This window comes from Berghia stephanieae, chromosome 14 (assembly GCF_034508935.2).
Source record: "Berghia stephanieae isolate SIO BIC M18660-M18661 chromosome 14, UCSD_Bste_1.3, whole genome shotgun sequence".
NCBI lineage: Eukaryota > Metazoa > Mollusca > Gastropoda > Nudibranchia > Aeolidiidae > Berghia > Berghia stephanieae.
Window position 1 is genome coordinate 866,725 of NC_088373.1, and position 10,260 is coordinate 876,984.

At 35.4% G+C, this 10,260-nt stretch overlaps 2 protein-coding genes across 4 annotated transcripts in view; both read right to left on the reverse strand.

The window, feature by feature from the left end:
• LOC144959391 (uncharacterized) overlaps positions 1-10,260 on the reverse strand; it is a 190,401-nt gene that overhangs the window by 47,648 nt on the left and 132,493 nt on the right. The window lies entirely within an intron of this gene.
• Positions 10,251-10,260, reverse strand: part of LOC144959778 (uncharacterized) — a 10,890-nt gene continuing 10,880 nt past the window's right edge. Inside the window, exon 5 of the mRNA XM_078892516.1 lies at positions 10,251-10,260. This exon is cut by the window's right edge and continues 848 nt beyond it. The gene's annotated coding sequence lies outside the window, so the exon portion shown is untranslated.

Genomic DNA, 10,260 nt, shown 5'->3' on the forward strand with positions numbered 1-10,260 from the left:
GGATGGTCTGTCTATACGACGCATAGATAGTAACTGCCGAAAATGTCTGCAATGTTTTGTCTATACACCAAGGACAAACGCTGAATGGCTAACGAACCCCTAACACTGAATTCTGTTACACAGAAGCTGCAGAAAAGGAGAGAAAATATTCTTGATGATGATGATGATGATGATGATGATGATGATAAGAGAGAGAGAGAGAGAGAGAGAGAGAGAGAGAGAGAGAGAGAGAGAGAGAGAGAGAGAGAGGGAGAGAGAGAGATTACCAGCATTTCGACCATATCTCAACAACTTCAGCAGCAGCAGCAGTAACAACAACAACAACAACAACAAAAAAAACCATCAACAATACCAACAACAAAAACAATAACAATAACAACTGTATTGTATGACCGTTAGTTCCTCGATTCCCCCCCCCCCCCCCCCCCCCCCATCCAACCCACACACACACACACAAACACAATATAATTATCGTTGCCAAGAGATAACACATTACGTATCGATTATCTTTTATCTACTAGACACTCGACTGACTCACATCACAGTATCTACATCCAACGGGTTTTTAAATTCCCAAGTCTTGAATACGCGCGTGTGTTATCTGTCAGTGAGGTATAAGTGTAGAGCTCAGACCTGTCAACCCTTCGCATTCCAAAAGTGGAATCAGAACGCCTGAAAATGGGAATTTGAGACAAGAAATACGAATTTCACCTTTTTGTGAAAAGTGAAAATAGGAATTATTCCACCAAAAGCGGACAGGGTTGGCAGGTGTGTCAGAGATGCCTACTGGAAATTTCAAATATTCGTAGTTTCCTATGGAAAGAAAGAGAAAGAAGAAAAAAAGAGAGAAAGAAAAGAAAAGCCACTTTAAACAGCTTTAGAAATACATTATTTGCCCTCAGCATGGTCAAAAATTGCTCCAAAGTCCTTTAACTCATCAACCCTAACACCGACAATATCCGTAGTTTACCCGGGTTACTTTTACCCCATGCATATTTATTACATTTTTCTCAGACAAAAATATAGGCGTATCTAGTAGCAAAGCTAATATTTTCAGTTTGTACATGTCAATGATAGTTGAATAAGAATATCTATGCACATGCTCATTTTTAATACATTTTTTTTCTTCTTCAAATTTTGAAAAGAAGCAAAAATCTCTAGGATTGGGTGAGTTGGAAAGGATTCTAAGGAACTAAACTTTCCTTTTCAACAAGATGGAAAGATAGTATGCGCTTGGCTAAGAAGCTCATAACATTGCCTTCCGGAAGTATAACGGACCAACACACAAAACTGTGTGTATCCATGAACGTTTATAGTCTGGTTCATACAGTTCAGTGAGCATTACTCATAATTGCGGATAGCACCAAAAAAAAAAATAAAAAAAAAAAAAATAAATAAATAAAAAACAATAACAAAGACCTGAGTGACGTCATCTTCGAACTATCTACAGCGTCAAAGATTCAAATGCAGTTCTATAGCTGTAGCCAAAATTCGTATTTCTACGAAGAATGTTTCGTGGTACTAGACAGCAGGTCTGGGTGTAAGTGCAAGTCGACGTGTGCAAACGAATGTCTATATTATTTATAGACGGCAAACAATAGACAACAAAGTCTTTCAGTGAGTAGACAGGTGGGAGGAAAAAATGAGGGAGGAGAGGAAAAGAAAGTCATTGTAAGACAATAGATCTTTGTACATACAATTCATTTATCCTGAATACCGACGTGCATTTATGTGCAGGTGTGATAATCCAGACTATCATGGGCCCATAGATGTATGTAATGGAAATCTCAACCAAAAAAAAAAACAAAAAAAAAAAGACGTAAAATATTGTCCATTACAACAATGTTTAACTAGGCCCATAATTGTGTTCGGATGTCAGACTTGCATAAATATACACGTCGCCGAAAACCCATCACCATCCAATGTAAAAAAAAAAAACACCCAAAAAAACCCACAAAAAAATAACAACAATAATAAATAATCACCAAATGGAGAAAAAGATTACAAAGTTATTCATTTAAAGAATTGGATTTCATTCAGCAGTTAATAATAATAACGGTTATTATTCTTGTTGATTATAACGGCACCTGTGCAATCATCCGGAAACATTTCTGAAGCCTAAAGACTGAAGATGAATGGGATAATAATAGATCTATGAAAACACAGACATGACAATTTGGACACAATTATTGTAAACCATCGGACTGGGACGTGTTTGGAAATAATTAAATGCAACAACAGCCTCTGCTGCTGCTGCTGCTGCCACTGCTACGACTGCTTCTGTTGCTGTTACTACTACTACTATTACTGCAACTACTACTACCATTACTGCTACTGCTACTACTACTAATATTATTATTATAATAATATAATAATAATAATAATAATAATAATAATAATAATAATAATAATAATAATAATAATAATAATAATAATAATAATAATAATAATAATAATATGTACTACTAAAACAATTATAATACGAAGAACGAATGAATCAAAGGTGAATAAATAAAAGACAAAAATAATAATAATAATAATAATAATAAAAAGGAGAAAACAAAATACCAAGGAAAGATCTCGATTCAACAATCATCTACACTGACTGATTGACAACAGACAACATAACTCAACTGTCAACTTACCTGACAAATTTCATTGACCATTTCATGACGAAACCACCATCACCCTTTAAAAAAAATCCAAACAGCAACTCGAAAAACCACAAACCACAAACGCATCAGTTTAATATAAAATCCAATCCAGCCATTGACCACATAGCATGCTAAAAACCCTGGGTCTCTTGACTACTAATACTAGCATAGCACTAACCCTACAACTAATTACTGAATCTAGATCTAAAACGCGAAAGTAAAAATCGTGATATTTCTAGCTATAACTGTGTCTCTACTGCATGCGCTCTCAAAACACAGCGCATTTATATATAGATGGCGACGAAACGCGACAAAAATTTACATATGTATCTCAAATCGCACGACCTGGTTGGAATCCAATAATCTCTCTCTCTCTGCTCTCTCCATCACCAAGACAACTGACACCCCATACCCAATACATACATACATGACAACATACATGAAGGTCTCTCCCCATTATTATAATGATGGAAGAAGAATCTACGTCAGCAACGAACAGATCGATCGATTGACGGAAAACAAATCTGTATCCAACACTACACTGTGCTAATATCACCATCACAACCATGCCAGAACTTAGAGATGTCATCACACACACACACACACACACACACACACACACACACACACACACAGTACACGAGGCATCGACCGGCATTACTAACTAGAAGCAATTACAGGTTTTGTCAACTCCACCCACTATCGTCATCATCCATCAAACGTGTCATCCGTATTGACATTAAAGGCAATCTCATAAAAGGTTACACGGACAGCAGAAAATGTTAATTTTTCTCCCATACAATTAAAAGATAACAAAAGTTAATACAGTTTGTTCATTAAAGAGAGTTGTTTTTGACATCTCTATCCTAAATTAATAAATTACTTTCACTTAAACAGACCGCCCAAAAAAAAAAATTAATTTTAAAAGAATAAAAAATTAAAAAAAATTAATCAATAAATAAATAATTAAAAAAAAAACAAACCCTCACAAAAACCCGTTTTCAAATCTTTGTTGACAGATACAACACTTTAAAAAAAAAATTATTAACAGAGATGTATGTGTAAAACAAACCAAAGCATGATATTACATTGGAGGAAGTCACGGAACTTCATATCACCATGAAAATATTACTATTACTATGATAGTCTACATACATCCCAGCCCAGCCCACAACCAATCAATACTCGATGTTATGCCTCTCCTACTTACTATCAAAGACACCTGAGGGCATGTTATATACAAACAGTTGATGTAGAAATTCTTCGATTCCTCACAACTGATAGAATGTCTTCTAATAAAATACACGAGCTTTTTTAAATTCAGTGTCAACGCTCTCGCGTTAAAACAAGAACACAGAGGACGTAACAAAAATAGTTTTTCTCCATTTTACATCACGGTTGCCAGGCAACATCGCCGTCTTTTCTCAATGACGACCATTATCATTATTATTATTATTGCTACAGTTTTAAAGTAGTGTACTGTATATTAACATAATTTTGAACGAATGAACAGGTGTGGATGTATCATGTAAAAAAAAAAATAATGATAAAAATAAAGCGTCTACTTAACACGAACATTCTTTCATCCATTCTCAGCATTTCTCATTGCAACTTCCCTTCATGGACGTGAAGGTCCTCTTCAGTAAGTTATAGGCATGAAATAACTCAGAAAAAAACATTCATTAACATAGATATATACACAGATCAATTCAAAGAGAGCGAACAAGAGAGGCCAAGGGATATGAAAAATAAAGAGATCGCGCGTTGTATGTGCGCGCGCGTGTGTGTGTGGTGGGGTGAGGGAGGGGGAGATTGTGAATGTGTGTGAGAGAGAGAGAGAGAGAGAGAGAGAGAGAGAGAGAGAGAGAGAGAGAGAGAGAGAGAGAGAGAGAGAGAGTGGGGGGGGGGGGTTAATATACGACATCTCTGCCATGTTATAAAATATTAAACACATCAAACCTTAACGGAACGGGATATTTGACAAGATTGCAACAAACTGCAGTTTGAAGGGTTTTATTTTTGCACGTGACGCGTACATGAATTAATGTAATATCAAACCAACAATGGAGAAAAGATGTGAATGTGAAGAAATCCAGACACATTTCAATCAGTCATAATATCATGATATGATCATTCCTGAATTTGATCATAAAAATACAAAATCCCTGAAGGTCAATGAATGTGTATTGAGCCTTTTGTTCACATTTCAAAAAAAAAAAAAAAAAAAAAAAAACAATATATATGTTGTTGTGTCTTTTTAATATATATATATATATATATATATATATATATATAATTATATATATATATATATATATATATATATATATATATAAGTATCAATCCACTATTAAGGTGACCACTGTGAAATGCACCAATTGGAGGACCAAGCATATGTCTTGTTCAAATTGATTAAACTGTTCAATCTTTGTTCAAATGAGTATAGTTTGATTCCCTACAATGATTTATGAACACAATTCTGATGCTTGATGATCACAATGGTATATAGAAAATTACTCGGTCCCCCTAATGTTTTACTAAGTGTTTCTGTAGCTTTAAGGAGACATTTGGTAAAAACATGTTTTTAGGGAGACCACATTAAAAAACCCTTTTAGGGAGCCCAGTATATGTTTATATATGTGTATACCTAAGAGTGCATTTTCAAGTGAGCTACCACCAAATTGTCTAAAATAAAGTAAGTCCTTAAGATTAAGAGCTTCATGGCCATAGTGTCGAAGCTTATCCCAGTCCCAGTGTGCGTAGAGTGAAGTGGCCGAGCAACGCATTTACTAACTCCTGGGAAGGTCCATCCCTCAGAAGGGGCGCTCAGGGAAATAACCTGGGACTCAAACACGGCAAAAAATATTCCCAGTTGCTCCGTGCGCCATTGTTTTTGCAGTCCCCGACCCCTTTAGAAACCTGACGACCCAGGTTAAGATCAGAGATAGAAGGGACCAGGCAGAGGAGTTTATTTGTTGTTGTTGTATACCACTGAATGGACTTGGTTTGTTTTGTTTTGTTTTTAAGGGTTTTACGGCGCTTGCAACACATTAAGGTCATATCAGCGCCAGTAAAAAGGAAGAAAATGGGATAGTAAAAAGTTCTGGAACTACAATTAGAGCACCCAAGAAAAAGTAAGGCAAAGGGGATTTGTTTCAAATAGGAAACAGTAGATTCCAAGAGCCCACTATCAAAGTACTTAGTTTGAGATCACCTAAACGTCTCATTCAGACACAAGCACAGGTCCCAACAAAGAGGGATACACTCAAATGTTTACAAAGCATAAATAATATGTAAACAAAACAATAAAGAGCATAACAGACAGATGATTTACAAGGGAAAAATATAATCTCCCAAAACTCGAACTATACATTTGACTGTTTCCCTCCCAGCCAGGTCCTGGACAAAACCAAGTAATCCCATCCCGAGACAAAGACAGAAAACAAGTTGGAAAACAGACATAGGGGGATAGAAGACGCAACGAGTACGTCCCTGCCCATTATGGGAAGTCGGGAACCCCACCCAGTGAATGGAGTTGGATGGATAGGACAGCAGATCTGATGGACACAATGAACGGCTTCAATCAACATCTCATTCACTTTAACTTGCACAATGCTTGCTTTGGTTTCGTGGTAGACAGTTCGTCTGACGCCCGAGTTGCCAGGGTTCGAATCTATATTTGTGGCGATGCAGAGTCATTGTAAAAGTCTCATTTACAGTCTCACTTGTGTTAATTGGAGTACGTTACTGAATTGTAACAACGTTGTTCTGTTCGTGTCCATATAAATGTACTACCAGCTGCACGTTGAGCTCATTGTGGGTTTTATGATACATCAAGCTCGTGTAAAATTACATTTACATTTGACCGAAAAATGATACATAACGATAGAAGTCTACAAATCATATTGCAGGTTTATTTCAGTTCCAAAAGCCATCACAAACATTCATCCACTGTATCACATAAGTCTTTGGTCACCAAATAAAAGCATGAAGTTTGCTATGTGTACAGTGCAACATAAAAGGATAGAAACAGTTTTACTGATAAAACCCTCAAATGATAACAAACCAATATGTTGTTGCTGGTAAGTTGCTTAATTGCATTTGTTAAAAAGAAATAACTGTGAAGCAAAAGTGTTGAAAATCGTTTGAATAAAGTTTAATGCAAAAAAAAATAATTCTTAAGCACTTTATGCCGTTCTAAGCTGTCGTTGCTGCATTTTTTTTCATTATTAATTATTATTATTCTGATTAAGGATGAGGGGATAAAGAAAGAATGAAATTAAATGCACAGAGGTGTCATTTCTTGACAGTCGCCTCTAAAGATTGCAACTCTTAAAATTATCATAAAAAGAATAGTGAAATTTTACATTAGGTATCTAGAAAATGCTGAACATAAAGCTACATTGGCCAATTAAGTTAGGGTTAGTAGAAAGACTTTTTATTCTGCCATATCTGATTCTTTCAGATAGTTCTACATAGCTGCCAACTTTTCAAAAATAAAATAAGGAACGCTCATTTGGCCCGGGATGAGGGACGATGTGTGCCGAAGCCCCCCCCCCCCCCCCCCCCCCTTCATCGAATCGCAACATATAAAAGTCAGCCTTTTTAATTACTATTACTAACACTAACAAGTTTGAGATGACAGAGGCTAGTCCAAATGTTGCTCAATTATCGGGTTTAGTACCAGCACATTTGAATCGTTAAAATGACACTTTCCACAATGATTGTTGTTTTGTTTTTAAGGGTTTTACGGCGCTTGCAACACATTTAGGTTATATCAGCGCCAGTAAAAAGGAAGAAAATTGGATAGTAAAAAGTTCTAGAATTACAGTTGAAGCATCCAAGAGAAAGTAAGACATAGGGGAACTGGGAACAAATAGGGATCAGATGTAGATTCCAAGAGCGTATCACCAATGTACTTAGTTTGAGATCACCTATAAGTCTTATCCGGACACAAGAACAAAATCCAACAAAGAGGAACACACTCAAATGCTTACATTATACATTAAAAAATAACAAATATAGTAATAATACATAACAGAGAGATGATTTACAAGGAAAAAAATATCATCTCCCAAAACAATAAATATGCATTTGACTGCTTCCCTCCCAGCTAGGACTCCGGCGAGGGCCAGGAAAAAAACAAGTAATCTCATTCCAAGACAAAGACTGAAAGCATGTTGGAAAACAGATATAAGGGGATAGAAGACACAGTGTGTACCTCCCTGCCCGCTATGGGAGCTTTCCACAATGAGATCAAAATTCAGAACGGACAATATAAAGAAAGAATTCAACTGCCTCAACTTTGATAAGGACCAATACACAAGAAGCACAATTGTAAAATAAATGAAATAACTTAAGATGGTTAGAAATGCATAACTACCAACCTGGTACATCACTTGAGAGGGCGTTTTGGGGTAAAAATTAGGTGAGTTCAGATAAAAAGTAGACGATTGCATATATGTTTTCTTTCATGCAACATAATGGTCTGTAAGTAGTATACTATAATAGTAGTTATAGTAAAATGCACCTCTAAATATTAGAGAATTCCTACTTCTTTACTTTGACAAGATAAACACACCTAAAAATGGAGTATACTTATTTTTCTTGAACCTAAACCGTTACAAAAGCTTGCTTGAAAAAAAAAAATTAAAATCAGATGAAGATGTTTTTAAAGGGATTAAATTTATATATTTCATAAATTAATAAAGGGAAATAATCATTGTCATCTTTAATCAATATAAGCAATTGATTTTCTTATTGAATACCTTCCAATCAAAAAGGTGGATTTAATTTTATTCTTAATTAAAATAATATTTGTAACAAATAGTGAAAGTATCAATACTGTCTTAGAATATTCAAAGTATATCGAGGCTAACATCCATATCCTATGCAAATCTCCAATACATTATGAAAGGTTTGAGTAAAATACAGGCGTCATATAAACGAATGGAACTTTTTTAATTGTTGAAAATCATTTATGATAGAGGCATAATTCAAATTAAAGAGCTACACAAATGGAGATTATGCTCTCACTGGACACCAATAATAATGATAATAATAATAACAACAATAGTAGTAGTAGTAATAGTAATAATAATGGATCAATAATAATAATTCATTAGGCTCACATGGCTTTTTTACCACAAATTAGTCAAAAATTACAAAATACGGATTTTGAACTAAAAATAAGCACTTACTGACTCAGGAAGTCAAATACGGAACAAATCCGTTTTTAACAGAACGGTTGACAGCTATGGTTCTACAAAGCATTTGTCTCTCAAGCTGAGCAAATGAATGTTCATATAATATAAAAAAGGATATTGCAATGATGAACAGATTGTACTATATAAAGATAAAACGTTTTTGTAAACCCCCAAAATATGTCAATAACACTATACAATACAATGAATGTAATACAAATCAAATTCATGATTGTCATTACACCGATTGAAACGCTCTTTCCCTTCTATATTTATTTCTTTCATTAAAAATCTTTGTCTTCACCAAACTAATTAGTGTACCTTCAGGGATTCCTTTTTGTGAAAATACCCTGTGGTGTTTTAAGAACAGAATAATTTCAGACTTTCTAGGTAATGATCCCTTGAACCATGTGCTGAAACATCTTCGACAAAGTTTTTAAAATATGACTTGACTCTATCTGTATCCTCATCTGACCATGACATGTATCTCCGATTTTTGCTTGAATTCCTCTTGGGTTCAGTTTGTTTTGAAGAACACGTAAGCTGATTTGGCACTCCTGCTTCACCATCAAATATTTCTTCTTGATTTGCAGCTGTTACTATGGATGTTCCAAAATTTGCATTTGAGTCTCTATTCACTACAAAGTCATTTGTTTCAATGTTACAATTTCCTTCCCCAGTGACCGATGCTGAGTTATCAATTTGACCCAAAAAATGACCAACTTCTGTTATTTCTCGTATTGCAAGTGGACACTGATAAATGTTTTGATTGATTGATTCACTGTGTCCCATATGTCGATAGAAGACATATCTCTCGTGTTGTGGGACATCAAGTAAGGCAAATAATGTCGAAGCTCGGTGCCTGAATTTATCAGCTATTAACAACTGGGGTTTCTCTAAATCCTTTACTAAGGAAGTGACATATTTGATGGCAATGTAACCACTTACATGATCTTTGGATATTCCTGTATTTGGAAAAAGAAATGGGTTGTCTGAAATATCAACAGCTTTACGCTCCTGTGCAAGTTTCCTTAAAGGCTGAATTGTGTCATTGGGTATCAACACAGGGACCAACATCTTGCTTCCCTTTCCAGACTGATAGGCCAGCTTATACTTCTCAAGTAACGCTTTTTCCAGAGGATCAGTGACATGTTGTACAAGCTGGGGATCAACCCATACACCTGAATCTGCATCATTCCAGTCTTTTAACAACATCCTTGCGGGTTCTCCGCCTCTCCTCGCATTAAACATTGTAAGCCTAGCTACGATGACATTGCGAAGCCTAACAAACATATGTGAATCAAATAATTGATAATCATCCACACAAATACGGACCATCTCTTCAGTAATAAATTGCCGTAGCTTCTTTATATCATTCTCTAATGGCATCTCTTTGGGTTTTC